The 27,974-nt window shown below is 42.6% G+C and overlaps 1 protein-coding gene and 1 long non-coding RNA gene across 9 annotated transcripts in view; one reads left to right on the top strand and one right to left on the bottom strand.

Annotated features, from left to right (window-relative positions):
- The window catches only part of ADGRF5 (adhesion G protein-coupled receptor F5), a 102,274-nt gene that overhangs the window by 15,792 nt on the left and 58,508 nt on the right, over positions 1-27,974 (top strand). The window contains exon 1 of one of the 7 annotated variants that reach the window (XM_054492117.2): positions 17,250-17,487. The exons of 5 other annotated variants lie outside the window; for them this stretch is intronic. The gene's annotated coding sequence lies outside the window, so the exon portion shown is untranslated. Of the gene's footprint in view, positions 1-17,249; positions 17,488-27,974 lie in introns of those variants that run through there. One more of the 7 variants, XM_054492113.2, reaches the window with a different exon arrangement.
- On the bottom strand, positions 258-26,229 carry LOC129038724 (uncharacterized). Of its 2 annotated transcripts, none has more exons than XR_008503218.1 (4): positions 25,515-26,229; positions 16,763-16,903; positions 5,682-5,814; positions 258-356 (listed from the first exon to the last, which is right to left on the bottom strand). It is a non-coding gene; the product is annotated as an uncharacterized LOC129038724 (long non-coding RNA). The 2 variants fall into 2 exon arrangements; XR_008503217.1 differs by lacking the exon at positions 258-356 and adding an exon at positions 3,355-3,553.

Here is a 27,974-nt window from a genome sequence, read left to right as displayed (position 1 = left end):
CCATGTTAAAGCAAGATTCCTGCCCCACAGGTAGAAGAGAACCACTAGTTAAAGGAGCAAGCAATGAGTCCCTGGGATTTTTGCTTTTATATAATCAGAAAAGGCTGGGCGTGGTGGCTCACGCCTGTAATCCCAGCAACTTGGGAGGCCAAGGCTGGGGGGATCACGAGGGCAAGAGATCAAGACCATCCTGGCCAACATGGTGAAATCCCATCTCTACTAAAAATACAAAAATTAGCTGAGTGTGGTGGCACTCACCTGTAGTCCCAGCTACTTGGGAGGCTGAGGCAGGAGAATTGCTTGAACTCAGGAGGCAGAGGTTGCAGTGAGCCAAGACTGAGCCACTGCACTCCAACCTGGTGACAGAGTGAGACTCCATTAAAAAAAAAAAAATCAGAAAAGTAGAAAGAATGAAAAATAAGGCTAGTTTTGGGGAGAGGCTTTGTGAAGGACTCTGTGGTAGAACGTGTGTGGTCATCTTTAGATTTGTGGTTTTCAGAATTTGGCTCGCACAAGAGTTACCTGGAGAGTTTGTTAACGATGAAGATCTTAGGGCTGTACCTTGAGACTCTAGGTGGGGGAACTCACAGGGGGAACCCAGAAGTCCTGGTCAGGGGACACCCAAAGGGTTGATTAAGCACCTTACCCATGTGAATCTCTGCAACCTAGTGCAGTGATCACTAAGGTTCTGATCCCCATCCACCAAGATGCTCCTTCATCTGGTGGGATAAGGGGGTGGACTCCAAGATTTTATCACTGGCTCAGAGGACCACTCACTTCCAGTGGCCTCACCAACCAGAATATGTTGCCTTTTTCACAGCATCCCCCAAGTTTCTCATTCTCATTGTCTTCCAAGATGACTGAAAGAGCCAAAAAATACAGAAATAGACAAGTGCTATTTGCCAGTCAAAGGTGTTTATCACGGGTTAGAAGAGCGTGGGAGGAAGACACCACACTCAGCTCTGATTTGCTTCTTATGAGATAGCAGGTGATGGTGTCTGAGGCCAGCAGAAAGGAAGGGAAAGGGAGGATACTGCTGTAGAAGGCACCCAGAATGTTATTCTTCTAGCAAAGACTTTTCAGAGTGAACACTGGAATTCATTCTGCAGGCTTTCCAGAATTAAAGAATGTACATTTTTCCCAAACACTAAAATTAAACTGTAAGTCATGTTTATTCATAAGTTACATGTAATAGGAAACATTTCTGGTATTGATAACTCTGAATCAGTAGACCCTACCCCCCCAACTTATTAGCAGTCTTGCTTTCTGTGGTTTCAGCCACTCATGGTCAAGTGGGGTCTGTAAATATTAAATGGAAAATTCCAGAAAAAAAATTTATAAGTTTTAAATTACATGCCATTCTGAGCAGCATGATGAACTCTCATGCTGTTCATGCTGCCTTACCTGGAATGTGAATCATCGCTTTGTCCAGTATATTTCTGACCATTAGTCACTTAGTAGCTTTCTCAGTTATCCAATCGACTGTCAAGATATGTATTGCAGCACCTGTGTTCTAGTGACCTTTATCTGACTTAATAATCACCCCAAAGCACAAGATTAGTGATGTTGGTATATTATATAATTGCTCTATTTTGTTGTGAGTTATTGTTGTTAATCTCTTAACTGTGCCTAATTTATAAATTAAACTTTATCATAGGTATGCATGCATATAAAAAAACATGGTATATATGGGGTTTAGTACTATTGATGATTTCAGGCATCCACTGGGGGCCTTGGAACATATCCCTCTCGGATAATCAGGAACCACTGTGTTGTCTTGCAACTAGAATGATGACAAATGGTTGGGAGGACTGAGGTACACATTTTAAGGTAGGAGCCACAATTGACCTGAACTGCTCTGCTTACTAAGATAAGAAAATAAAAGATTTAGTAGAAATCTGAGGCAGTGAAGGGCTGGGAAAACATGAGGTAAGCATCATAAGGGGAATTTCAGTGAAATGGGAGAAAGAGGGGCATGATGCCACCCCATCAACACACACACACACACACACACACACACTCCTTATTGCCTGTACCTTGCTTCATGTTCTTCATAGCATTTTTGCTCATCAGACATATAACTCATTTGTTTGTTTATTTTCTGTATTTCTGTATCAGTCAAGGTCCTGGCAGAAAAGAAGTGACATTCTCAAAGGGTAACAGAAGAGGTAAGAACAGTTAAGTCAACATAGAACTGGCAGCATCGAGCAGCCATGGGTTGCCTCTCATTAAGCAAAAAGGGTCAAGAAGGGTGGGGAGGTAAGAAAGGTGTCAGAGGAACCTGCCAAGACCTGTGGCTGTGGGAGAGGGGAATCCCCCAGGATCTGTGGCTAGAGGGGAGGAACACAACCACTGCCAAAACTGCAGCCTGGAAAGAGTTGGCGGGGAGAAAATGCCTAGCTCTCCTGTGCTTCCATACTCCAACCTCCCGCTGGGATCTCCCACTCTCCCTACCTTCCATCACCCTCTCAGAGGACAAGGCACAGTAGAGTGCGGGGTTAGCCTCCTGGGGCACAGAAAAGGGCGAAGATGGACCTGGAGGGTAAACAGAGGCTAGCCAGCACCTCCCCCAACTACAGTGCAGACTCCTAAGGGACAGTTGTTTTCATTACTTCTTATCCCCAGGACCTAGAACAGTGTCTGGTGTGTAGATTTTCAATAAATGTTTGATGATGGAATGAATGTGTGCATGATTTGGAAAGAGAGAGATGTCGAAAGATTAAAGCAGTTTCCCAGCGTGTGTGATGTAAACCCACCTACTGCCACTATTATAGTATACAATTAGATTTATCCTTTCTCGTAATGCTTTCACATGAAGGGATATTTTGAGGAAGGCAGGTTTGGCAGGCAGATCTGGAAGAAAAGATAGAGAAGGTACAGCAAGGACCTCAGCACCATATGATCAACAGCGAAACCACAAAGTCTGAAGTTTAATGCTCTAGAATCTACAGGTGATAGAGGCACAGGAGTGTTCAAGCCCCAGCCAGCCCCCATCCCAGGGAGGAAGGCCTTGGGCATGGGGCAGCTCTGGGTTCCATCCTGACCAACTCAACCTCTCTGAGACTGATTTGCCTCATCTGTAAAATGGGCATGAGGAGAGAATGCAGTGTTGTGAAGATTGAGCAGGACCCGACACACTGTGCCTAGGGTGGTGTAAACAGAAGGAGCCATAAGGATTGTTTCCTGTGCAAGGCAAGTTTTCTAATTTTGAGATAGGTGTGGAAACTGCTGCAGTTGCTCTGCTTTCTGGGCTGGAGCCATTCATTCCACATTGCTGATTATGGAGAGGGTCAGGCGGTAATAGGACACCTCATTCCGGAGGACGCCTTCACCCCATCCCCCTACAAGGCTTCCTGCTTCCTTCCTTCAGGGTCAAGTGGAGTCAAAGCTTGTTTTCCTTCTCACTCCAGGTCAGCATCACACATCACACTTGTTTTTTTCAGGTGGCCCTGGGGGGCTTGGAACTGCACTGACAGACATCTGTGCAGCCCTTCCTTCCTCTGGGTCAGGGAGATGTTTCCAGATGGAGTTGAATTCAGGAGCAGGAGAGGGACTTGGGGAAAAGGAGAAAGGCAAGATTAGCTTCCCCTGGAGAAGCTGGGAAATGCCTTAGTGAATCGGATTCACGTGGCCTTCTTTTAATATGAACTCTCTCTCCACTTTTATTTGATAGTGGCAAATTCTTCCTCTACCCTCTTTTGGTCTGTACCCCTAAAAGTACTGCTCTGAGATAAAATAAATTAGGCTAATGAAGAGAAAATGGGGCACCTCTGAATGAAGGTCTCCTGTGCTTGCATGAAGAGCCCACAAGAGACTCTCTGGAATCTGTGACACCAGGGTGGAGTGGTGGGGGTTTCCCTCAAGTGCAGGCAATAAGGTGATGCATTGTTTGTAGAGAATTTGAAATCAACAATAAAACTGACTAAAGCATTTTTAAGGATTATCGGCAGGGCTCAGTGGCTCACATCTGTAATCTCAGCACTTTGGGAGGCCGAGGCGGGTGGATCACGAGGTCAGGAGATCAAGACCATCCTGGCTAACACAGTGAAACCCTGTCTCTACTAAAGATACAAAAAATTAGCCGGGCGTTGTGGCACGCACCTGTAGTCCCAGCTACTCAGGAGGCTGAGGCAGGAGAATGGCTTGAACCCAGGAGGCGGAGGTTGCAGTGAGCCAAGATCACACTACTGCACTCCAGCCTGGGCAACAGAGCAAGACTCCGTCTCAAAAAAAAAAAAAAAAAAGAACTATCACCATATGGTGGTGATCCCAAACAACATCAGTGATTAAGTATTTTTCCTAAAAAATCTATTGAAGGTCTAAGTTCTAAACAATTGCTACCATTACTGGTGAGTTTCAGTAATATAAGCTGCTAATTAATGTACTTTTATTTATTACCTTTTAATAAATAGTGTTCTACAGAGAAGGTAATTCAGAAAACTTTCATTTATATAGCAGCTCCTGACACAGAGGAACTCAACTACATATGTTTGTTCTAAGAGTAAGTTTCTAAGGGTTTGGGACTGTTAAGTTTGCCTGAAGTCTCTCCAGCCTCTGCAGAATGACACATCCCTGCGTTTGAACAGTAGATTAAAAACACACAATGTTAGCATCGTGGTTGTAAAGAAACTGAACATATGTAGCTTCAATTCTGTCATTATATGGGACCTTATAGAGTTTTTATTTTTGTTTAAAATTTAAAACAGTGAAGAGTGCAAACTTCAAGGCATTCTATTATTTGGCACGTGCAAATTTTAGTTCACACTTAAAACATTTCACTGAATTTTAGTAGTAGCATAAAGTAGAATGTTTTCTTTTTTAGTCAATTGCTTTAAATCAAAAGAATTAGTCAAGCAAATAAGGATTATTGTTGAAAATAATGGAGGAGAAAGTTAATAAAAGATCTGGTCCAAGTGTCAACTCTGCTAGATATCTCCATGGTCCAGAATTATGTGTGCTGGCTGCTCTCTAATTTTATGTATAGAAGTGTGAGTGTTTATGTGGCATAGGAATGTGCATGCATGTGTGTGTATGTTTGTTTTTTGAGAGAGAGAGAGAGACATTAGTGGATTCGGGTGACTCAGGGGCAAGAGGTCACTCATAAGATTGCCCATATTTAGTGAGAGCCCAGAAGGTTCAAATGAAGAGTCCCAGACAAAGCCAGATGTGCCGTAAGTATGTGCACACACTGCTGGGTAAAACACAGAGTCTAGATCTTAATGGCTTTCAACAAAATGGAAAAGTGAACAATTTGAGGAATTCCGGAAGAAACTAAAAATAGATGTGGTTTTCCCTCCCTTAATATTCCAGGTCAGATGAGGCAAAACCAAGGGCGATGTGTCTGGATTAATCGTGTAATTGTTGATATGTAGCTATGTTTTGTATACTGTGCTTCAGATCCAAAAATAGTTTAGTGGTCCTGGGAGGCAGAGTCTGATAAATAGAAGGTGACGTAGTTATGAAAGGTCTTGAACTTGGAAATGTGGACCCCCTCATTGTGCTGAGATAGGCCATGGGAGCTGTGGAGGGCTGAGCAATTTCCCTGAGGCCGGACGACAATCTGTACAATGCTAGACCATTTTGAATTGCAGTAGCAGCCACTGTGAACACCTTCGTCTTCAATCTCTTACCCTTTAAATTCCTAAAATAGAAAGCTCAGGCTAGAAAGCAGGGCAACTCACCTTCAGTAGTAGCAACCTGATCACCAGGCCAACTAGGTTGGTCCATCTCTCTGGGTTTACCATTGTGGTATGAGACGGAGCAGACCAGTGAATAAAGAGGGTACCAAACCAATGACATATCCACGACTTGGACCTGGGGAGACAGAGAATTCAGTGGATTTAGGGGCAAGCCACTTGAAGTGAACAGCTAGTGTTTTCTCCAGTATTAAAACAAGCAAGTTGTTTTGAACAGGAGTTACTTTACTGAGCAATATGTGTAGGATCTGGAAATTATTTATCCTTGTATTTTCTTTAAAAACGATTCACTACAGGTAACATAAAAGTGGTGCTCTTGGGTACCAAGACCTTGCTAACTATCAAGTTAATATTTAGTTCCCCTAAGCTCACTCATGAGCTCTGTGGTTTTGCAGCATTCCACGTCTCTACGCTTTTAAGAGGCACATTCTTCCTTCTCCCAAAGGAGTTGAACTTCAGAAAGTTTGATTAATTTTCATATATGCTTCGTTTTCCATTCCCATCACTGCTGCCTCCAACTTTGTGCTTCTCCTCAATGATCTTATTTTTGGCCCCTTCTTGGCGCTGAGTTTCAGAGCCATTGTTGTTTTTCATAGACACTGGCGTCGGCCAGTCTTTTTTCAGATTTCTTTCTCAAGCAAACATTGTCATTGTGCATGACATATAATGTATTCTTGAAAGGGCATTTTAAAAAGAATACATCATCCCTCAAAGGAATTGAGAGGAGTCTTAGTATAGGGACATGATTATTAGCCATCAAACAGGAGCCCAGGAGCAGTGACTCTGCAGGGAGGTGGGATGCATACTTGAGGGTGGTAATTTTCACCACACGGATGATTCATCTCTGGTTGACCAGAAGGTGATACTGACCTAGCGATGTCACCCTTCTATTGTAGGTCTTATAAATTATTGAGCATCTGTTATGTACTGGGAATTTCTAGCTCTTCCTCAGAAATTACTTTCACTATGGTTAAGATTGTGGCATGGGGGAGCCCTGTACCCCTATTAACAAACAAAGGGCTTCAGGGGGCATTAATGTGCACAGAAAACCCTTTAGTAGCAACCACAACCATGCTGTGACTTTTCTTTGGGGTATACTGGATTCCACTAACAGTATATATCCTACCAACTGAAAAAGAGATAAGAGGTAAAATCTCTTTGATTCAATTACTTATTTTAAAAGTACTAATTGAACACTTACTATGTTCCTTTTAACAGTTACCTAGCGTTTTAGTTTGTCTTTTCTTTTATAACCTCACCTCCACATTAGTCACTGCTAACTAATAATTTTTAAAACTAATGGTCAAAACATATTTTTTAAATGATCGATTCTTGAGTGTTCAATTTGTTCTTTCCTAAATAGGTTCATGTACTGCACATGAATAAAATTCAGAGGGATCCAGAAACTTGCATGGTAAAAAATATGCCTACCAAATCACATTATGTTTTAACTGTATTTCAATATAATTATTTTCATTCATTATCGTATATATTCTGTTTTGTGCATTTACAAACATTATTCTAAGAAGGCTTGCATAGCCTTCACCAAATGTACAAAGAGGTTTATGGCAAAAATTAAATTGATTCTGTTTTAGTCTTTTTTTTATTTTTATTTTTTGAGATGGAGTCTTACTTTGTCACCCAGGCTGGAGCGCAATGGCAAGATCTCGGCTCACTGCAACCTCTGCCTCCCAGGTTCAAGCGATTCTCCTGCCTCAGCCTCCCGAGCAGCTGGGATTACAGATGTTACTCATTCTTTCAGTGAGAGTCAGTGAGATGCAAACCCTCAGTCTTCATATGCCTAAAAATATTTTTATTTTGCCTTCGTTCATGAAGGTTCTTTCAAGTGTGACACCAGATGAGGTCACCCTGGGAGAAAGCACAGGTGAAAGAGGACAGTGGGCCCCTGGGCCAAGCCTTAGGCACACCAACTTAAGGAGACCGAGAGGAGGGACTGCCAGGGCAGGAGGAGAGTGTCATAGAAGACACAAGAATATGTCTTGTGGTTTATAAGAAGGAAGAAGTGGCCAACTATGTCAAATGGTGATGCAGGGTCAAGGGAGATGAAAACAGCTAATTGACCATTGGTTATGGCAACCTGGAGACTGAGGGAGCTCCCTGAGAGCAGCTGTGATGTAGAAGTAGGGAGGGAAGATTAATTTGACTGACTTTGAGGCTGGAGAAGAAGGTTAAAGAGGTGGAGATGACATCTAGGTATTTGGCTCTTTAGTGAAGAGCTGTGAAGGGCAACAGAAAAATGTTGCAGTAAATGAGGGGAAAGAGAAAGACGTAATGTCAAAGAGATACTCTATGTTTGTGTGCTGATGATGCTTAGGAAGTAAGAGGGGACAGCATCTAGAGCCCAGTGGAAGAAGGGGCAGGCCTTATCATCCTCTCAAACTGGAAAGAAGGCCAGAATGGGTAGTGCAGGTGCAAGAAGATTGAAAGTTTTTATGTAGGAAGATGAATGTTTATTATTTTTTTCAAACAGCGTCTCCCTCTGTTGCCCAGCCTGGGGTTCAGTGGTGTGATCACAGCTCACTGCAGCCTTGACTTCCCAGGCTTAAGTGATCCTCCCACCTCAGCCTCCCTGGTAGCTGGGACTACAGGTGTGTGCTACCATGTCTGGCTAATTTTTGTATTGTTTTGTAGAGATGGGGTCCCACCATGTTACCCAGGCTGGTTTCAAACTCCTGGGCTCAAGGGATCCACCTGCCTCAGCCTCCCAAACTGTTGGGATTACAGGCGTGAGCTGCCGCACCCAGCCGAATGTTTCATTTAATTGACTGTTTTCCAATGAAATATGAGGCAAGGATACTGCTAAGACTGAGGAGAGAAGAGAAAGTGTGAAATGGCCATTTCAAGGAGTGAGAAAACTAACATAAATAATAGGATTGCCAGGTTATGTGGCTACACCAATTCCACTGATAATTGGCAGAATGATTTTTACATGCAAGCTGCATGTCAGCCCATAAATAACTGCTCTCTGAAATACCATCCCCACACCATTTCGCACTTCTTTCTACCCTCATTGTCCTCCTGTTATCTCTACTGTCATCCATGTTAAATCTTTAACTGCTGGTTTAAATTAATTCACACTAATATGGAACTCACTGGAAATGGAAATGAACAATATGTAAACATTTCAAAGATATTTGAGTTAGAGTAGGGGCAGTTTCTTCACTTAAAGCAATTAGTCTCTAAAAGTGTAATTTTAGGAATGAGGTACAGATAAACAGGTTTTCCCATTGCTTCCCAAATCCTGCTACAGAAGTGACAGTTTATACTTCTGATGTCACCTGGCATCTTATTTTTCATACTGTGGTGCCATTCGCTACACTTTCAGTTAAAAACTGTATTCTAATATGTTAAAAAGAACCACTTAACATTCTTCCATGAAAGAATATAGGCCCTGGAGGCCAGGCACGGTGGCTCATGCCTGTAATCCCAGCACTTTGGGAGGCCAAGGCGGGTGGATCATCTGAGGTCAGCAGTTCGAGACCAGCCTGGTCAACATAGTGAAACCTCATCTCCACTAAAAATACAAAAATTAGCTGGGCATGGTGGTGAGTGCCTGTAATCCCAGCTACTCGGTAGGCTGAGACAGGAGAATTGCTTGATCCCGGGAAGCAGAGGTTGCACTGACCCGAGATCGTGCTGCTGCAGTCCAGCCTGGGCAACAAGAGTGAAACACTGTCTCAAAAAATAACAATAATAAATAATAATAACAAAATAAAATAATAAGAAGAATACAGGCCCTGGAAACATTGAGCTAATTTATTTAGAATGCCATTTCTTGCTCTAAGTCATGAGCCAGACATCGTAAGGAAAAGCCAAACATCGTTAAATAAGTTTAACACAAGTTTCATATTGCCTCTTTCTCTGCTCAGAAATCACTACTTCATCTTAGACATTAGGTGTATGGATAACCACCCAACCTGTACCTGTGAAATTGTCCCAATTTAGAGGTAAGAGAAAGGGGTATCTTTTTTTTTTTGTCTTTTTACTTTCTTTTTTTATTTTTATTTTTATTTTATTATTATTATACTTTAAGTTTTAGGGTACATGTGCATAACGTGCAGGTTTGTTATATATGTATACATGTGCCATGCTGGTGTGCTGCACCCATTAACTCGTCATTTAACATTAGGTATATCTCCTAATGCTATCCCTCCCCCCTCCCCCCACCCCACAACAGTCCCCGGTGTGTGATGTTCCCCTTCCTTTGTCCATGTGTTCTCATTGTTCAATTCCCACCTATGAGTGAGAACATGCAGTGTTTGGTTTTTTGTCCTTGTGATAGTTTGCTGAGAATGATGGTTTCCAGCTTCATCCATGTCCCTACAAAGGACATGAACTCATCATTTTTAATGGCTGCATAGTATTCCATGATGTATATGTGCCACATTTTCTTAATCCAGTCTATAATTGTTGGACATTTGGGTTGGTTCCAAGTCTTTGCTATTGTGAATAGTGCCGCAATAAACATATGTGTGCATGTGTGTTTACAGCAGCATGATTTATAATCCTTTGGGTATATACCCAGTAATGGGATGGATGGGTCTAATGGTATTTTAGTTCTAGATCCCTGAGGAATTGCCACACTGACTTCCACAATGGTTGAACTAGTTTACAGTCCCACCAACAGTGTAAAAGTCTTCCTATTTCTCCACATCCTCTCCGGCACCTGTTGTTTCCTGACTTTTTAATGATCACCATTCTAACTGGTGTGAGATGGTATCTCATTGTCGTTTTGATTTGCATTTCTCTGATGGCCAGTGATGGTGAGCATTTTAGTCCTCCTTGGGAAGAAACCGCCTTTAGAAAAATAGTGTGATAAGCACCCAGAAAGCAATTGAGACTCAGATCTCTAAGAGAGTAGAGGGCCTCATGCATAAAGTGAGGGGTGGAATATGTTTGTTATCCCCATAGATAGAGGAGCCAATGGGAGAAGAGTGGAGATTACAGGGAAGAAGGGAAGAGAGGTCAGTGAGATGGTGGGAAGCTGGCACTAGAGAAGGTGGGAGTCTATGGAGCGCTCAGTGAAGAGGTGGTCAAAATATCCCAATAGAATAGTAACATCCACCCTTCCAGTCACAACTTGGTTATTTTTCTGGTTGTAAATGACTTTACTCACTCCTTTACCCCCAGACTTTAGGTTCACATTTACTGGGTGTGTGGTGAAATTCAGAAAAGGGGCTGTTTTTCTTTTGTAACAACCTAGAGCCACACAGACACAACATACTACGAATGTGGCAGTTCTACGGGTTGACCAGGCCAGGAGAATATAAACATCCTTAGGAATTCCCAGGCACCCTGAGGTGGGCTCTGAACCTCGCAAGCTGGGGAAAAGCAATTTTATCTAGAATTTTGATAGACCAGGATTCACAGCAGGCATTTGGGTTATGCTTCGTCTGGAACCCAATCTGACTTGGGTCAGTTCTTCTGTCCCCTCAAATGTTCCTGTGGTTGTCATCCCACTTTTCAGTATCTCCCTAGTTAGAGTCAGGTAAGAATCAAATTGAAGCATTTTAGCCAGAGCATAGCCTACGCTTCTGTCTCAGGAGGGCAATACAGCTATTTGACATGATGTGAGCTTAATTCTAGCCTGGGGAAGTACAACATGGAGAAACTTCTGCAATAAAGCTTGCTTGTTGACTTGTTGATGGCAAAGCTTTGTTCATGGGTGTTGTCTGAGAAGGAGATTTCAGGCCTTTATCACCTATTATGATGCTGTTCTGAGTACTCTACGAAAGCTGGTACCTAGGTAAGTGGGTGGGACTTGGGGACTGTGGATGGAAAAGAGACTACTGCCTAACTGGTGCTGGTCTACTTCTGTGATAATGATGTTAACAAGGAAATTCTGTTGCTGGCTTGCATTAGAAGTGTTATCTGGATTTAATAAATAAAGAGAGGATAAATGCTGACAGAGTTTTTATTGTTCTCATCAGTACAGAGGTGTAACAGGAGTTTACCTCCATGTGTCCTTATTCTACTTACAACCATTATTTCTCCTACCAGAAAACTGAGGATGGGAATGCATATGTTGGTGGGGGCTGGGGGTCACCAGAGCATAAGGTAACAGCACGGGATGCAGAGACACAATATCTAAATTCCAAGTCTGGCTCTGACGCTAATGCTGCTTGTGACCTTGGTTAAGCCTTTCAACTTTAATACTAGATAGTTGGAACAAAAGGTCATTAGCTGTGCCCTCCATCCACCCCCGCCACCCTTTGCTCTAACATTTTTTGATTCTGATTTTCTCCTGGCATGGATGACTCTTCAGTACATATTTATCTAGTGGTTTTGGCATTATGACTGTTCACTAATCACCTTGATAAATTCTGAGGAAATTATCTCTACAATCAGAGGTAAAAATGAGGGAACCTTTTTTGGGAGTCAAAGGAAATGTTGCAGCACTGAAAATAGCATAGAATGATGGAATTCGGATGGGAGATGGTATTGTGAAGACAGGGCTTTGCAGTCCCAAACCAGGATTCTGCCTGATGTTTGCAGATCAGCCTCGCTGTTACTGCAGTATATGGTATCCGCCAGTGCAGAGTGGCCGCACCCAGGATGCACGGTAAAGAAGCAGAGGTTAAAATAGGAGTGACTGCCCAGTGTGCATGGACAAAATGACATGTGTACATTGAGAGGAAAAGTGTAGCTTCCTTCTAAATAGATTCCCTCCTAGGCCAAGACAAGAAGGAATGCCATGTCCTCAAATACCTGCTCTTCTCCATGGGACTGGGTTGGAGAGGACTGAGGGAGGAAGAGTCAATGACAAGTCGATGATTCTGAAATTATGTGCATCACAGCTGAGGCATGTGGGTGACGTATTTCATACCATGGGCATCAGAAATGACTTCCTGCTACATAGACAGCATGTCATCTCTAAGAGCTGAAAGTGGAATGTGAAGGCTGTGGATGGCTCACAGGCCATTGGTGGTCAGCGCTCCCCGAGAATAGATCAATAAGCGTCAAGGAAGAAGTGTGGATGACACCTCAATGAACCATACCTCAAATCTGCACTGCCCCCCCTCACCCGAGATGCTGTCTCTTCCTCTTCTAGGAGATGGCAGAGGGGGTAGTGCTAAGAGTAGAGTCCAGAAAAGGGTCCTACTTGGAGGGTGACTTGGATTTCTGGCAGAAGCTGGGGCATCACTGGAGTCATAACAAGTGCTAGAAGGGAGCTGTCAACTGTGTCCAGTTGGCTCAAAAGATGGAAACTTTGCAATCTTCCAGGGCAAAACAACATCAATGTCTGAGAGACGCATACACAAAAAGGTGTAATAACACTGTCTATTGGTAGAATGCGTGCAGTAGCAGTAAGTGCAAATAAAATCTGAGTGGCTGCAGCTAAGCACAAATATGACCAATTCCATTAATGGAGGCTCTGCCAAAATATACACACCCAAGATAAGAATAAGACCATTTGTATACTATGAAACTGCCCGATTATTTGCCAGTTCCTTCCTTGTATAAGGACAGGTCAGTGCCAAAGGAGAATTTTCTTGGCCTCAATATAGAAATACCAAAAGAGAGCTGACCTTGGGTCAAAAGGGTTACAAACATCTGGTTATGGCTTAAAAAATAAAGGAAAATAAAAAAAGCAGGGCTTACCCTGCCAAGACATGAAGGTAGGAGAATTTCGCAAGTTGAACTATTATGTACTTTAGCTATGCTGGCCAGGGCTGTGGCATTAATAATTTTGCTTGTGCATTACACTTTCAAATATTCCTCTGCAATGAATCAGTTAAGCAGGCAACAGAGTTTTGCTCTTGTCACTCAGGCTGGAGTGCAATGGCGCAATCTTGGCTCACTGCAACCTCTGCCTCTCGGGTTCAAGCAATTCTGCCTTAGCCTCCTGAGTAGCTGGGATTACAGGCACCTGCCAACACACCCTGCTAATTTTTATATTTTTTAGTAGAGACAGGGTTTCGCCATGTTGGCCAGGCTGGTTTCGAACTCCTGACCTCAAGTAATCCACCTGCCTTGGCCTCCCAAAGTGCTGGGATTACAGGCATGAGCCACTGTGGTCTACTTGGGAGCTTACCTTCTAGTCCAGGGATGCAAGGTGGAGACATCCAGCAAAATTTAAAAGTGTATTATAATGTACCAGAGATGATATGGAAAACTAAAGCAAGTAGGGGGGATGTGGAGGGATGAAATGTAAGATATGGCTGTCAATGAAGGCCTCACTAAGAAAGCAATATTAGGGCAAAAGTGAGAATGAGGTGACAGAGTGAGTCTTGAGGAAATCTGTGCAAACAGCATCCCTGGCAGGCAGAGAGAACAGCAAGTATGAAGACCCTGAAATACAAGACTGCCTGGTCTGCAAGGAGGCCAGTGTGCCTGGAGCAACATGAATGATGGGGAGAGAAGGTGGTGCAGATCACGTAGGTCTCACCGGCTGTTGAAAAGACTTGTGCTCTGCTTATGGGAGATGAGTTGAGCACATGTGGACTTTATATAACTTGTATTTTATAAGGACCATTCTAACTGCAGTCTTCAGAACAGACTATAAGTGGCAAGAGGAGATGCACAGAGACAGATAAGACACTGGTAATTATCCAGTCAAGAGATAGTGATGGCTTGGATGAGAATGATAGCAGCAGAAGGGGTAAGAAGTGCCAGACTATGCATATATTTTGAAAATAGAGCTAACAAGATTTGATGACAAATTAAATGTAAAGTGTGCAAGGTAGGACTCAAGGATGACTCTTAGGGTTTTGATCTGGGTAACTGGAAGGATGGAGATGCCCTTTGCTAATATGGGAGAGACTGATGGTATAGCTAGTTTGGGAGGGATGATCAGGAGTTTAGTTTGGGACATGTTCTGTTTGAGGGCCTATTGAACAACTGAAAGGAGATATCAAGTAGGCAGTTGAATATGTGGGTCAGGAATTCAGGTGAGAGGTCTATGATAGAGATAGACATTTGGAAGTCATCAGCACAAAGATTTAAGCCAAAACTAGTAGAGATCACCTGGGAAATAAGTGTCAACAGAGAAGGGTTTCAAAGACTGAGCTATGAGACACTCTTATGTTAAGAGGAAGAACCAGCAATGGAAAATGAAATGGAGAGTTTAATTTTGCTTGCTTTTATTGATAACCCATTATATACCAGCACTGTAATAGGAGCTGGGCATAACATAAATGAGACTAGTGCCTGCCTTCAAGGTGCTTACAGTCAATGCATTAAATGGATTGTTTGAATGCAGTGTGGTAACTTCAAAAAGACATGCATCTGGCAGTGTGGGATCAGGCAGAAGAAATACTTGGCTCAGGCTGGGAGAAATAGGAGGGTCCTTGGAAGAAATAACACCTGGAACTTAAAAAGAGACTAAACGTTACCTATGTGAAGAAAGGAGAAGGGCAGAGTGAAAGAAGGGCAGAAGTGAAACAGCTGGGAACATGCTGGAAAATATGTATTTATTTGGTGCTGAAATTTCTTCCTGAGAAAGTAGGAGCTTTGTCTCTAATGAGAGTGTACCTTACAGCCATGAGAGACACTTCATATTAACAAAGTGATAACATGACTGGTGAATTATTCTGGCTATATTTGCAGTTTGATTCAAGAAATTTGGGTTCAGCCACCAACACCAACGTTTTAGAATTCAGGAAAACGGCTGCTGTGACAGTCAATTCCAGCCGTAGCTACGATAGGGCAGGGTCTCTCCATCCACAGTTCATTCTGGGTTGCCGCTGAGGCCATATGGTGGTTGCATTTTTTATTTGCTTTTGTTTTCATTGTAATGTGTGTGCAGCAAGCACAGAGTGTTCCTAACAACAAGCAGGCAACTGTGGGCGAGAAGAATTGCTCCTCAGGGAAGGAAAGAGACAGCCACTTTGACAACGCCCATTCCATGTTAGAGAGCCTGCTGCACCCAACAACCAAAACACAAGCAGGAAAAAAGGCAGCATTTGCCCAGGAACTGCGTCCCTCGGCAGGTTATTTTTAAGTTAGGACGTATCCAATCTAAGGTGTAGACTACAGTTGAGAATCAGTATCTAGAAGTGGAATAATAATATTTTGGAGTTCATCCTCTTCTTGCCCGAATACTCTGGTCTCAAGCCTAAGTCCTGCTGGTGGTTGCTGACTTGCCCCAGGCTGATAGCATGACAAGAAGGGAAGGCAGCTGGAGGGGAGAGAGGATGAACTTGGAGGCCTTGGAGCCCAGGGCTCCAGAAAACAACAAACAGTTACTAAACTCTTCCTCTTCAGTTTCAGCAGTCTATAAACTCAGTACTATTATTATCCCACTTTCACACATAACTGAATCTCAGGGCCAGGAGCAGTGGCTCACGCCTGTAATCCCAGCACTTTGGGAGTCTGAGGCGGGGGATTACCTGAGGTCAGGAGTTTGAGACCAGCCTGGCCAACATGGAGAGACCCTGTCTCTATTAAAAATACAAAAATTAGCCAGATGTGCTGGTAGACACCTATAGTCCCAGCTACTGGGAAAGCTGAGGCAGGAGAATCGCTTGAACCCAGGGTGAGCCAAGATCACGCCACTGGACTCCAGCCTGGGCAACAGGGCGAGACTCCGTCTAAAAACAAAACAACACTGACTCTCAATAGGGTCAAGTAATGTGTACGTGGCCACATAAAATTGGTGGGACTAAAGCATCAATTCCTACAGCCTGACTCCAGAGTCCTTTCTTTGACACTATGAGGAATTCTCTGAAGATACTTTTGGGACTACCCTGCGTGGGACTCACCTGAAGCACTTATTTCCAATGCCAATTCCAAGCCAGGCCTCATTCATCAAACTTTCTGTGGGCAGAGCTCCAGAGTAGAGAGTCAAACAGCATTCCCCATCTGTGTTCTGACCTTGGGAAGGTTTCTTCTTGGGCCTCAGTTTCCTCTTTTGTAAAATGAGGATCAGTGGGGTCACTTCCAGTTCAAAAATGAGCTGACTATAATTCATCTTTAAACCCAACAACCTGAATGCAGCCTGCCAATCAGGCCTTTACCATATATCTCCTTATCTTTAAATATCCGTGCTATCGAGTGGTATTTTAAGTACCACTAAATTTATAGGTTGATACACAAATACTCACAGAGTTTCCTTGGAAACCTAGGAGAACTGGACATCTCTCCAATGTGGCATTTTTGAGGTACAGCCTTCCCGCGGGGGAGGACTAAGCAACTTCTTTAGGTCTCTTCTGCGGATTCTTTTATTCTCTGTTTTCTTGGCACTGCTAAAAAAGAATTCATCGATAGTCTTAATTTTCCTTCCACTCTGAAATTACAATCTAATTTAGTGGTCATCTTTTAAAAGTTGAAACCAGGCATCCTGTAGTTCTCATTAGCTCTAACCTATGTTTGGTTTGCTCTGGTTTTGCTTTTCTGATTTTTTCTTTGGAGAAAGGAAAGTGAGAACTAGGGGCAATGGTCAAACAAGTCTGTCCACTTGGTGGAAAGGTTTCCAGATAAGAAGGATCTGAAGGACTTCCCATGGGCGTGAGGGAAATCGCACACGCCATCCGGGGAAGAGGACCAGGAAATTACTTTTTGTTTTTAAAACAGCAGCGCGGCTCTCAGGGATGACTCTGTGAGACTGGGAGGATCATAGCTGGGGGAGGCCCCAGTGAGGCTGAGCGTGGGAGCGGAGCTGCCAATCCTGCCTGAAAAAGCGAAATGAGTCTTGCTTGGTTCTCCCTCCACTGGGCGTGAGGGCCCCTGCCCAGGAGGCCCAGGACAAATGGCCCCATAGTGGAAACTGGGAAGCTTTTAGGCATCTGATCAGAGCGGGAGCCAGCCGGGGGACCACAGCGCTGGACAGGTAACAGACATTTCTCCTACTACGGTCTGTCTGTCTGTCTCCCTTTGTAGCAAGACCTCAGGGGCTCCTAAGTCACTTCTCCTAAGACATCTTCCACTTACGATCCTCTTTGCCTGCTTTTCTTTTGCGTAGGTGTGGTATGTATGTTGGGAAAGTGAAGTATGTCCAGTCGAGAGCAATGTGCAGACTGTTGGTCCAGTTAGTGAGACTATGTTAAAGGAGATGGAGTATCAAGCAACTAGCTGGGATCCTTTAGGATTTTCTTAATAACAGACTTTTTTTTTTTTTTTTCAAACAAGTTCTCTCGTCCTTAAACCAGAAAATACTATAAAAAACAGTGCATTCATGAGCTACTGAGCTGCTGCTCTTGCCAAGAGCATTTCAGGGCCAGGCGGCCATTGCTGTGGTCAGGCTGAGGAAGGAAGAGGCTGCATCCCAGTAGCAGGAGGAGCCCCGGCTATTCGCTCAGCTCCGGGAGAGTCCTGCCGAAGGGCAAGGGATGACCTTAGAAATGTAAAATGTAGGCTGCAGCCTCCCACCCAGGACTGAGGGGAAAGGAGTTTGTAGTCAGCGTTAAGAAGGAGGTCAGTAAAAGTGCTGGGGCTTCAGGGCCAGGCCGACTTGTTTTGAAAGGAGCAACTCTATGATGTGCGGTTTGCTTAAGCCATGTTTTCTCATATTTCAGAAAGTCAGGCCATGCCACTTCACTATAGCATTTTTTCTTTCATAAAGGGCTAATGTAGTTGGTTTTTCAATGTAGGTTATTTTTGAATTACACAAATAATACTTGACTATATTCTTATTGTAAAAGAATATGTCTAAATAGGTTTTATTTTTATTTTTATTTTTTTGAAATGGCGTCTCACTGTGTTGCCCAGGTTGGAGTGCAGTGGCACCATCTTGGTTCGCTACAACCTCTGCCTCCCGGGTTCAAACGATCCTCCTGCCTCAGCCTCCCAAGCAGCTGGGATTACCGGCACCCACCACCACACCCTGCTAATTTTTGTATTTTTAGTAGAGATGCGGTTTCACCACGTTAGCCAGGTTGGTCTCGAACTCCTGACCTCAGGTGATCCACCTGCCTCGGCCTCCCAAAATGCTGGAATTACAGGCGTCAGCCACCGCAGCCAGCTTTCTCTTAACAGTTTTCAATTGCACCCCAAATATACACTCTTTTTTCCCCTCCCCAAAGATTATTCTATCAATTGTTTTCTGTGTTACCAGATAAAGGCTTTATTTTCTGTTCTTCTGAGCTCTTAGGACAAGCCGGGGCACAGGAGTACAATAAGTTCTCATTGTCAAGTTCATGTGTTTTATCCTAAACTCCTTCCTCTCAGTGAAAGACAAAATGATACATGGGAAACATGAATAGCTCTTTTAACTCTTAGAAAAGTATGAAGAGTTTTACTCATTTTTACCATTACTATTTTGTGTTGATTTTGGCTTTGACAATTAATAATATTAGTAACAACCTCCTAAGGATTAAATTCTAGATTTGCCAATTAGTGGTTTGGGCTTTTCCCTTGAAGGGCATCAGAGGTTTCTTATTCTAGAAATGAAAGGGGAGAAGATAAAATAACAGGAAATTAACTAGATAGATAATAGCTAGATTGATAGATAAAGTGGCCCAGAGAACGTAGAGTGAAGATAGGAGAGATTGCCCTTTTGTTCAGTAGATAATAAATGCATTTAACAGATCGGTTCATTTTCCATCTCTTTTAGTCTTCTGTAAAAAGGTGGCCTTCCCCTCCCCACCAACAATGTTAAGAGACAAGCAAATAAGGAAAACATCACTATGAACAAGTTGATACAGCTTATGGAGAGAGTCTTTAGGAAAAAGGTATAAATAAGCAATGTCAAACCCAAGAATAATACGAACACTTTCAGTAAGCTATTTCATATTTTCTTGTTCTTTACAGGGTTTCTCCACCCCAAACTATAGGGCCACTAGGCCTTGCTGATTTTGGGCATTCTGTAAAATTGCCTGCCTTTGTCCCTTCTCCAGATCTCTGGCTACTCCGTTGAATCATTTCTTCCTAGTGCACAGTGTTAGCCACATGAGAGACCTCCATTGAGGCCCTGTAGACTAACACTGCCTCACTTACTGAGTGTGGGTTTATTGACTATGATACAGTAACCTCACTTACTGTGCTATGGGGTACTTGGGGGCATTTTGGAGCAGTTAAAAATATCCCATGGGGTCCCACCTCCTCAGATTAATGAGGCTAATCTGTCTCCTCCTAAATATTATGCATTCAATCTCTTGTATTTATATGCAACTTTTTAGTTATCAAAAGACTTTTATGCCTCTTCTTTCACCATGTCACAGGCAAAGCAGGTAACTTATTCTCATCTAATGGAATACAAAAACAAGAGATTCAGAGGTTAATTTATTTGCCTCACATGGCACAATGAATTTTTTTGGAGGACTGAGATGAGAAGAAACTCAGATTACTGTCTTTGCAGCCCCATTTTTTTTTTGTCAGTACTATGAGGATAAAAGTCATGTGGAATAGAGAATTGATGTGATTGGCTGGATTCTGTCAGCTTTGTAGCCACATGGTAGATGTTTTGCTGGGAATCTAAAATTAGACTAAACTATTGCCTTGTCCAGATATTAGCAGGTTCTATCACCTGCTGTCTATAGGTGTCACCCTAGGAACTTCACAAAAAGGAAACAATGTCTAGACACTTTGCCAGAGAAACTGAATCACAATCTCTGAGGATGGGGCCAGGGCATGGTTAGATTTTTTTGTTTGTTTGTTGTTTTTAATCTCCAAAGTGATTCTATAATGCAGCTGGGGTTGAGATTCACTGAGTCTTGTCTGTGTGAGATACAGTGGCTAAACTGAGAAGCAGAAGCAATGGCTGTTTATGAAGCCAAGAAATTAGGACCAAAAGTGTCAGCAGCAGTACAGATCATTAGAATTCTGGCTGCTGCTGTTTTTTGGAGGAACAGACACATCTGCATATCAGAATGAAGAGGAGATTTCCGACACCTCCAACAATGGCACTGACTTTCCAGTTTTAATTGGAACAACCCCACTGACTTCACTGTAGATACGTTGGCTCCCTGAGACTTGCAGATTTTACAAAGGCAGATTAAATGTTCTAGATAAACAGGATGTGCTCTTCTAATGCCAGATGACTATCAGATCCTACTTTTTATTCAAGGTCACTTTGCCATGTTGTGTCCCAATCCCAAGAGAAAGGGGAAAAAAAGAAATACTAATTATCCTTTGCATGAGCTGCCACTTTCTGGGTTGAACTAAATATGAATAGACGATAAGTCATGGCTGTTTTTTAATTATAACATGTTTCCCTACAGCCTTTTCCCCACTGACATTTCTTGGTATAGTTCAAGTTAGTATTTCTCGTCAGTGCAATGTTTGTCTCCTTGATAGAGAGGACTACAGGGCCTAGTCAGTATTTATCTCAGTTTCCTTAGGGCCTACGAGTTTCTTCACAGAGTAGGTGCTCTAATAAGGATGGTTGAGTTAAATATACGTATTAGCTAAGGGCACACCATGATTCACAAGTTACTTACCAGCTCAACATTTCAGATCACATGGTGTGGCTCTGGTCATGATGGTTAAAATAATTGGAATCTTCCCTGTTTCCTAAAAGATAATCGCCAATGTGAAATCTTTAAAATTACAGCCTAGTAGAATCACCTACTGTGGAGTGACTTGCTAAGTGCTGTGGAATTGCAAAGGCAGAGAACCTTTCTTCTTAATCAGCTTAGACTCTTAGTGGAAAGCAAGTTACAGGCATTAAGAATTTTAATAACAATTTTTTTGATTGAATTTGTTTTAATTATTATACTTGAAGTTCTGGGATACGTGTGCACAACGTGTAGGTTTGTTACATAGGTATACATGTGCCATGTTGGTTTGCTGTGCCCATCAATTCATCATTTACATTAGGTATTTCTAAGAGAAAACCAAACACTGCATGTTCTCACTCATAAGTGGGAGTTGAACAATGAGAACACATGGATACAGGGAGGGGAGCATCACACACAGGGGCCTGTGGGGGCAGGTGGGGGTTGGGGAGGGATAGCATTAGGAAAAATAACAAACAATATTTGTCGAGTACTTTCTATGTTCCAGGCACCATACTCATAAAGACGATTGTTAACCCATTTAGTTGTTCCAATAATCCTATGCCTCAGATAAAATCATAATCCGTATTTTATAGATGGGGGATCCAGAAAAGTTAAGTAAATTACCTGAGACAAAAAGCTAGCAAATAGAGGCACGTTAAGATTCCATCTCAGGCAGTCTGACTTCAGAGTCCATATGCCTAATTACCGTGCTATGCCTGAAAAACACACAGTGCTGAAAAGTGATCCGCATGGCAGGACCAGATGAGTAGCTGAGGAGAGAAATGCTGTGCATGCAGTGGAAAGATATATCTCTGGGGCAGACAAGATAAGAGACAGTATGCCATAAAGGTCAGAGTTCAGACTTTGGAGACAAACTTGGCCACTTGCCAAGTGTGTTTGCTTAGCCAAGGCTCAGTTTCTTCATCTGTAAAATGAAGATGATGATACTTCTCATAAACAAGATGATAAAGATTAAATGAGTCTAGTGCATGTGTAGTGCTTAACCTAATGCTTGCCATATGGCAAGTGTCTGGCACACAGCAAGTGCTTGATAAATTATAGCAATTGTTGTTGTTACCAAATGAATAAGCAAGACCTGAAATGATGGGTAAAGCTCAGAAAGGAGAAATAGAGCATTTCAGTCTTCAAGAATAGCATGAGAAGAAGCTGCAAGGTAGCAATGCATTCCACTAATATTTTCTCTTAATATTTATGACAAAAGAAGGTACAATAAAAGCTGGGAGTGGGTCAGTTTGCTCTATACCCAAGTGTTATGGGAGAAAAATTGACAGAGCTCATTTTACATTAGGTCGTGGTGATCATGCTCGCCTGGTGAATTAGCTTAAACATTCTCTGGGCATTTGAAAACATTTAAAGTATTTAAATATGATCCAGCCACAATTTAGGAAGAATAGTGTTCTGGGCAAATAAATTCCCTGCTGTTGTGTTGGATTATGGGTCAGGGAAGAAAGGAGGGAGGAGCCCATTCAGGAGATTATTGCAACCATCTAGATGTAAGATGATAATGTCCCAACCAATGTGGTAGCCCAATGTCCAAACAAGTGTGGTGAGATGACAATATCCAAACCAATGAGGGGCTCTGAGCACATCAGCAGCAGGTAACAGGACTTAGTGCCTGGTCGAATTGCTGCTTCTACTCCTGCACCACTTCTTGTGTCCAAGGACACCTGTGAAGCTGTGAGCCTAGGAAACCGGAGAATGAAGCCAGCAGTTGGCAAATCTGGGAAGGGATGGGTTAGGAGAGAGCAGTGGGACAGGAGACAAGTTCAGTTTTCAATGATCTGAATTTACACTCAAGTGGAAATAGTATAGTTGAAAAGCCATGCCCAATATCTAGGAAAGAGAGGAAATAGGCATGCAGAGGAAAGAGATATCTTTGGGGACAAGAAAAGAGGCAATATGCCATAAAGGTCAGAGGCTGGAAATACAGTTCTGGGAATTCTCACATAAACTGATAATTGAAACTATGGAAGTGGATGAGCTCACTATAAGAAGGTGTCGAGAGAAGAGCTGTAGACCCAGGAGAGGTATTTGGCAGGGCGCACAGTGAGGCAGCTGCAGGATGATGAGGATGGGAGCATAGAAGGAGAACAGGCATAAGCTCAGGAGCCTTGAGAACCAGGAAAGGGAAAGGGAGTGCTGCAGAGGAGGAGGCCATGCACATATGGAGCAGGCACCCACCACAGGCCAGGGAGAGTGAGAACTGGGGCAAATGTTGTAGGTTTGCCTCTATGGAATACTTTTCATAATCAGGTAAGGACTAAAGTCAAACTGTCCAGAGTAAGGAAATCTTGAACTAGCAAGGACTTTTCAGGGTACTGTATTTCTTGGGGTTGGGGGTGGGGGGATAAAGTAATACTTTTTTTTTTCATTCTGTATAGTACACACATTATATGGTTAAAATCTAACAAAATCCCTGAAGAAGGAAATGAAGATTTAGAAGAGAAATCACTGGCTAAGGACAGCAAAGCCATTTCTCAGAGAGATGGAATGGATGGGGACCATAAAGGGAGGAAGTGCAGAAGGCTAAGGTGGCCATGCCAATTACCGTAATGTTGGAATATTTTAAGCCACATTGCAAATAACTGCTTCCTCCAGCCCCTGGAGTGCCTCCTCTGCTTTAGTCATCCAGTCCCTTTCCTGGGATCCTACACAGACTTCCCTACAATCCAGCAATGACACTGCTAAGGTCTAGCCCAGCAGGAGACCCCCAGGCCCTGCTCCTGCACAGTGGACAGAGATTGTTCTGATTGGTCCATTATTATTATTAAAATAGTCAAGTATTATTTTGGAGCTTACCTAATACATGGTAGAACCACAGAACTGTGAAGCTTGAGAACAACCTAATGTAAAATGAGCTTTGCCAATTTTTCTCCCATAACATTTGAGTATAGAACAAACTGGGCCAGGTGCAGTGGCTCACGCCTGTAATCCCAGCACTTTGGGAGGCCGAGGCAGGCTGATCACTTGAGGTCACGAGGTCAAGACCAGCCTGGCCAATATGGTGAAACCCCATCTCTACTAAAAATACAAAAATCAGCCGGGCATAGTGGCATGTTCCTGTAGTCCCAGCTACTCGGGAGGCTGAGGCAGGAGAATCGCTTGAACCCCAGAGTCAGAGGTTGCAGTGAGCCAAGATCATGCCATTGCACTCCAGCCTGGGTGTCGCAGTGAAATTCTGTCTCAAAAAAATAAATAAATAAATAAAAATAAAAACAAACAAAAAAAAACCTGACCCATTCCACAGGGCTTCCCTCCGTCTGCAGTTGGAATGCACCCCTGGGCATTGTTTTGCCAGGGCTTAGGGAAACCCCTCTACATGGTGAATTAATGCAAGACGGACTAGATAAGAGCAGTTAGGAACTCAATGTTTTCATACAGATGGCAATCTGTTGCTTAAAGGCTAAGACCCACAGTGACTTAACAACAAGAAAAGAGGGATAAAAGGTTATCAACGCCGCCCACATGTGCAGTGTGTTTTGGAAAACTTGATCCCATTGTGTACAAACAAATGTTCCCCTGTAATCTGATAGTACTGAACTGCCCTGACACAATGTTGCTGCAGGACCTGATTTCAAGGCAATGGAAAATTAAATAGAAAAAAAAAATGTCTTCAAGGCAGTTCTTTAATTGGTATTGTGTCCCATGTTTGTGTTAAATAAATATTTAGCTTATATTTTTGCTTGTGCAAGAGATGAATCATCTAATCAAATAAGGTCAGCAAAGATAAGTCTTACCACCTCTGCAGCTGAAAATACAGATTTATGAAGGCAGGCTCTTAAAGTTACACTTAAGGGTTTTTAAATCTGTACTTCTACAGTTCAGGGAGTAGGTTGCTGATGACATTCTATCCTTATTGCAACTCTGTATCTCATGGAGATGAGCAGAGTAATAATCACAGTAAAATTTGCAATGATAGTCCTCCTGAAAGTTGGCATTGCCATCTATCATCCACCATTAAAAGTAACTCTATTCTTTAGTAGTAGAATGCTTATATGTGCTCATCTATTTTCAGGCTCATTTAGTCTCTATTTTGATAAGTATATGTTTGCAAAAGGGCTGCCTGATCATAGTCTGTATCCCAGAACACAAGGTTTGGGAGACATTAGGGTGTATGCCCTTGGCTTTTTTCTTTTTTCTTTTTTTTTTTTTTTTGCCCTTGGCTTTTTTCAAAGGTTACGATAGTGTGTCTAGTTAGCCAGCTTCAGGCCAAGGTTTAGTGAGAGGTATGATTTCCCTTGATATTGTACTAATACAATTAGTTCCTTTCTTAAAGAGAAAGCTGTGCGTATAACATCACCTACTGTGTGGACATGAAAGCTAAGCAGCTTACATGTGGGAAGAAACTTCACCTTCTACTTCAGTTTACAAACAAATTTCGTGGGTTTCATGTACTCACCATCTCCAACTCCTCACTCCCCAGACACTCTATAACTCTTCCCAATACAGTTTCCATCCAACCATCCCAATGGGATTTCCTTTGCTGAGAGCATACCATGTCTCCAAATCCAATGAGCCATATCAGTCTCCTCCTTAATGGATTTCTCGGCACCACTGGACATAGTTGACCACCCCTTTCTTCTTCTTCTTCTTCTTCTTCTTCTTTTTTTTTTTTTTTTTTTGAGATGGAATTTTGCTCTTGTTGCCCAGGCTGGAGTGCAATGGCATAATCTCGGTTCACTGCAATCTCTGCCTCCTGGGTTCAAGCAATTCTCCTGCCTCAGCCTCCAGAGTAGCTGAGATTACAGGTGTCCACCACAATGCCCGGCTGATTTTTGTATTTTTAGTAGAGACGGGGTTTCACCATGTTAGGCAAGGCTGGTCTCATACTCCAGACCTCTGGTGATCCGCCTCCCTTGGCCTTCCAAAATGCTGGGATTATAGGCGTGAGACACCGTGCCCGGCCCCCTTCTTAAAACTTGACTTTCCCTGGTTTCCTTGACTCCACTGGCCTTGTTTCCCTCCTGTTCCTGCCTCTCTGGTTTCATTCCTGTCTCAGGCGATTAGCCACTATTTAGAGCTGGCGACGAGAGTACTAAGAAGAATTTACTGAGACAGTTGCAGGTAAAGAAAGGCAGATTTATTAGAAAAAGTATGAAAATATGTTGCAATGATGCAATTGACAGGCCACCAAAAAGGAGCTGACTGTAACAAGACACAGTCTTGCTGGGGATTTTATAGAATGTTGCTTCTATTGTGTGCTGAAGAGGGCTTTGTGTAGTACTGATAATGCCAAGGTTGCAGTGAGCTAACTTGCATTTTTTTTAATCAGCGAAGGGTCTGGTCATAACTTGGGCACAGGAAGATTGTGAGTTATTTGCACAGGAGGGCTATGTGTTCTGGACCATGAAGAAAGGCAGATTTATAGCTTATCTGCTTTTTATTTTTGCTGTTCCCTGTTCCTGCCAGCCTGATTCTTTTTCCCTAATTAGGACTTCACAATTTCCAATCATCTTGGCCTTGTCATGTTTCTTAACTGGACCTTTGATTGTTGGAATTCTGTAGGACTTGTTCCTAGGCCTCCTTCTCTACTCTCTATTGCCTTCCTAATCAATCTTACCTAATCCTGTTGTTGCAATGACAAGTCCTCCCCACGCTGGCCTCTGCTCACCTCACCCCCTCTGCCTCATACCTTTCACCTGCTCTCTTTTCATGTTCCAGCCACTCTGGCCTGCTTGCAGCTCCTCAAAAGTGTCATCCTCTTTCTTCACCTCAGGGCCTTTTCACATGGTCTTTTTTTTCCACCTAGAACCATCTTCCTCCCCTTCTTCCAAACTCCCCTGTTGTTTTAGCTAACTCCAACTTATGCTTTAGGTTTCAGCTCAAATAAATACTTCCCCTGGAATATCTTCCACAAATCCCTAAGACTAGGTCAGGTCCTTCTGGTATAGCCTTTTGTAAACAATTCTGCACAATGGTTAAAGGGATGGGCTCTCGAGTTAGACTTTCTAGGTTCAAATCCTGGCTCTGTCACTTACTAGCTGTGTTATCTCAGGCAAGTTATTTAACCACTCAGTGGCTCAGTTAATTTTATATCATACCAGATCTGTACCCTTTAATTAGATATCATACTAGAACCACCCCATTAGGATTGTAAAGATTAAGTGATTTAATGCTGTCAGTGTTGAGTTTAGTGCCTGGTATATAGTAAGTCCTCAACAAATATTAATATTATGATTACTCTTCTCGGTAGCACTTTCACAGTCGTAGTTAAACAATGAATTGAGTAATTTATTCTTTAATAATGTTCATCTACTCCATTAGACTTTAAGCTTCATGGAGACAGGGACCATTGTCTTGTTTACTGCTACTTCCCCTTCACTCAGTAGAACTCTTAACATGTAACAGGACTTAATAAATGTTTTTCCAGTAAAGGAATACACAAATGAATAGATAAGGGAATAAATAGATTTACTTCATGCAATAGTTATAACAATAAGTATAATACAAGCAGGAAGGCTAAGGGCCTAGACTAAGTGTGTGTAGGTGTTCAGGGGAAGTAGAGGCTATTTATAACTGGCCAGATCAGGAAACCTTCATCTGCGAGGGAGCCCTTTGCCTGGGCATTGAACGATGGGTAGAATCTGAATACGCAGTGATTGTGTGGGGTTAAGGGACAGGAAAAGATGGAGATTAATAAGCCAAATAAATGATAAAATAAATGATAGGGTTATTTTGGTTTCGCCAAACACAGAAAAATTGTTTGACAGTAATTACTCCTGTCCATCCCAAAAATTAATTCTCAAAGTTTGACTTGGCATTTTTACTTTTGCATGAGCCCTGGAAAATCTCTTGCGCTATTTTAATTTATGAGAAAGCAGCTGACTTTGGTAGCGAAAATATTGTAGATGCTTATTAC

This window comes from Pongo pygmaeus, chromosome 5, assembly GCF_028885625.2.
Source record: "Pongo pygmaeus isolate AG05252 chromosome 5, NHGRI_mPonPyg2-v2.0_pri, whole genome shotgun sequence".
Lineage (NCBI taxonomy): Eukaryota > Metazoa > Chordata > Mammalia > Primates > Hominidae > Pongo > Pongo pygmaeus.
This window is presented reverse-complemented; position numbering and strand designations above follow the sequence as displayed.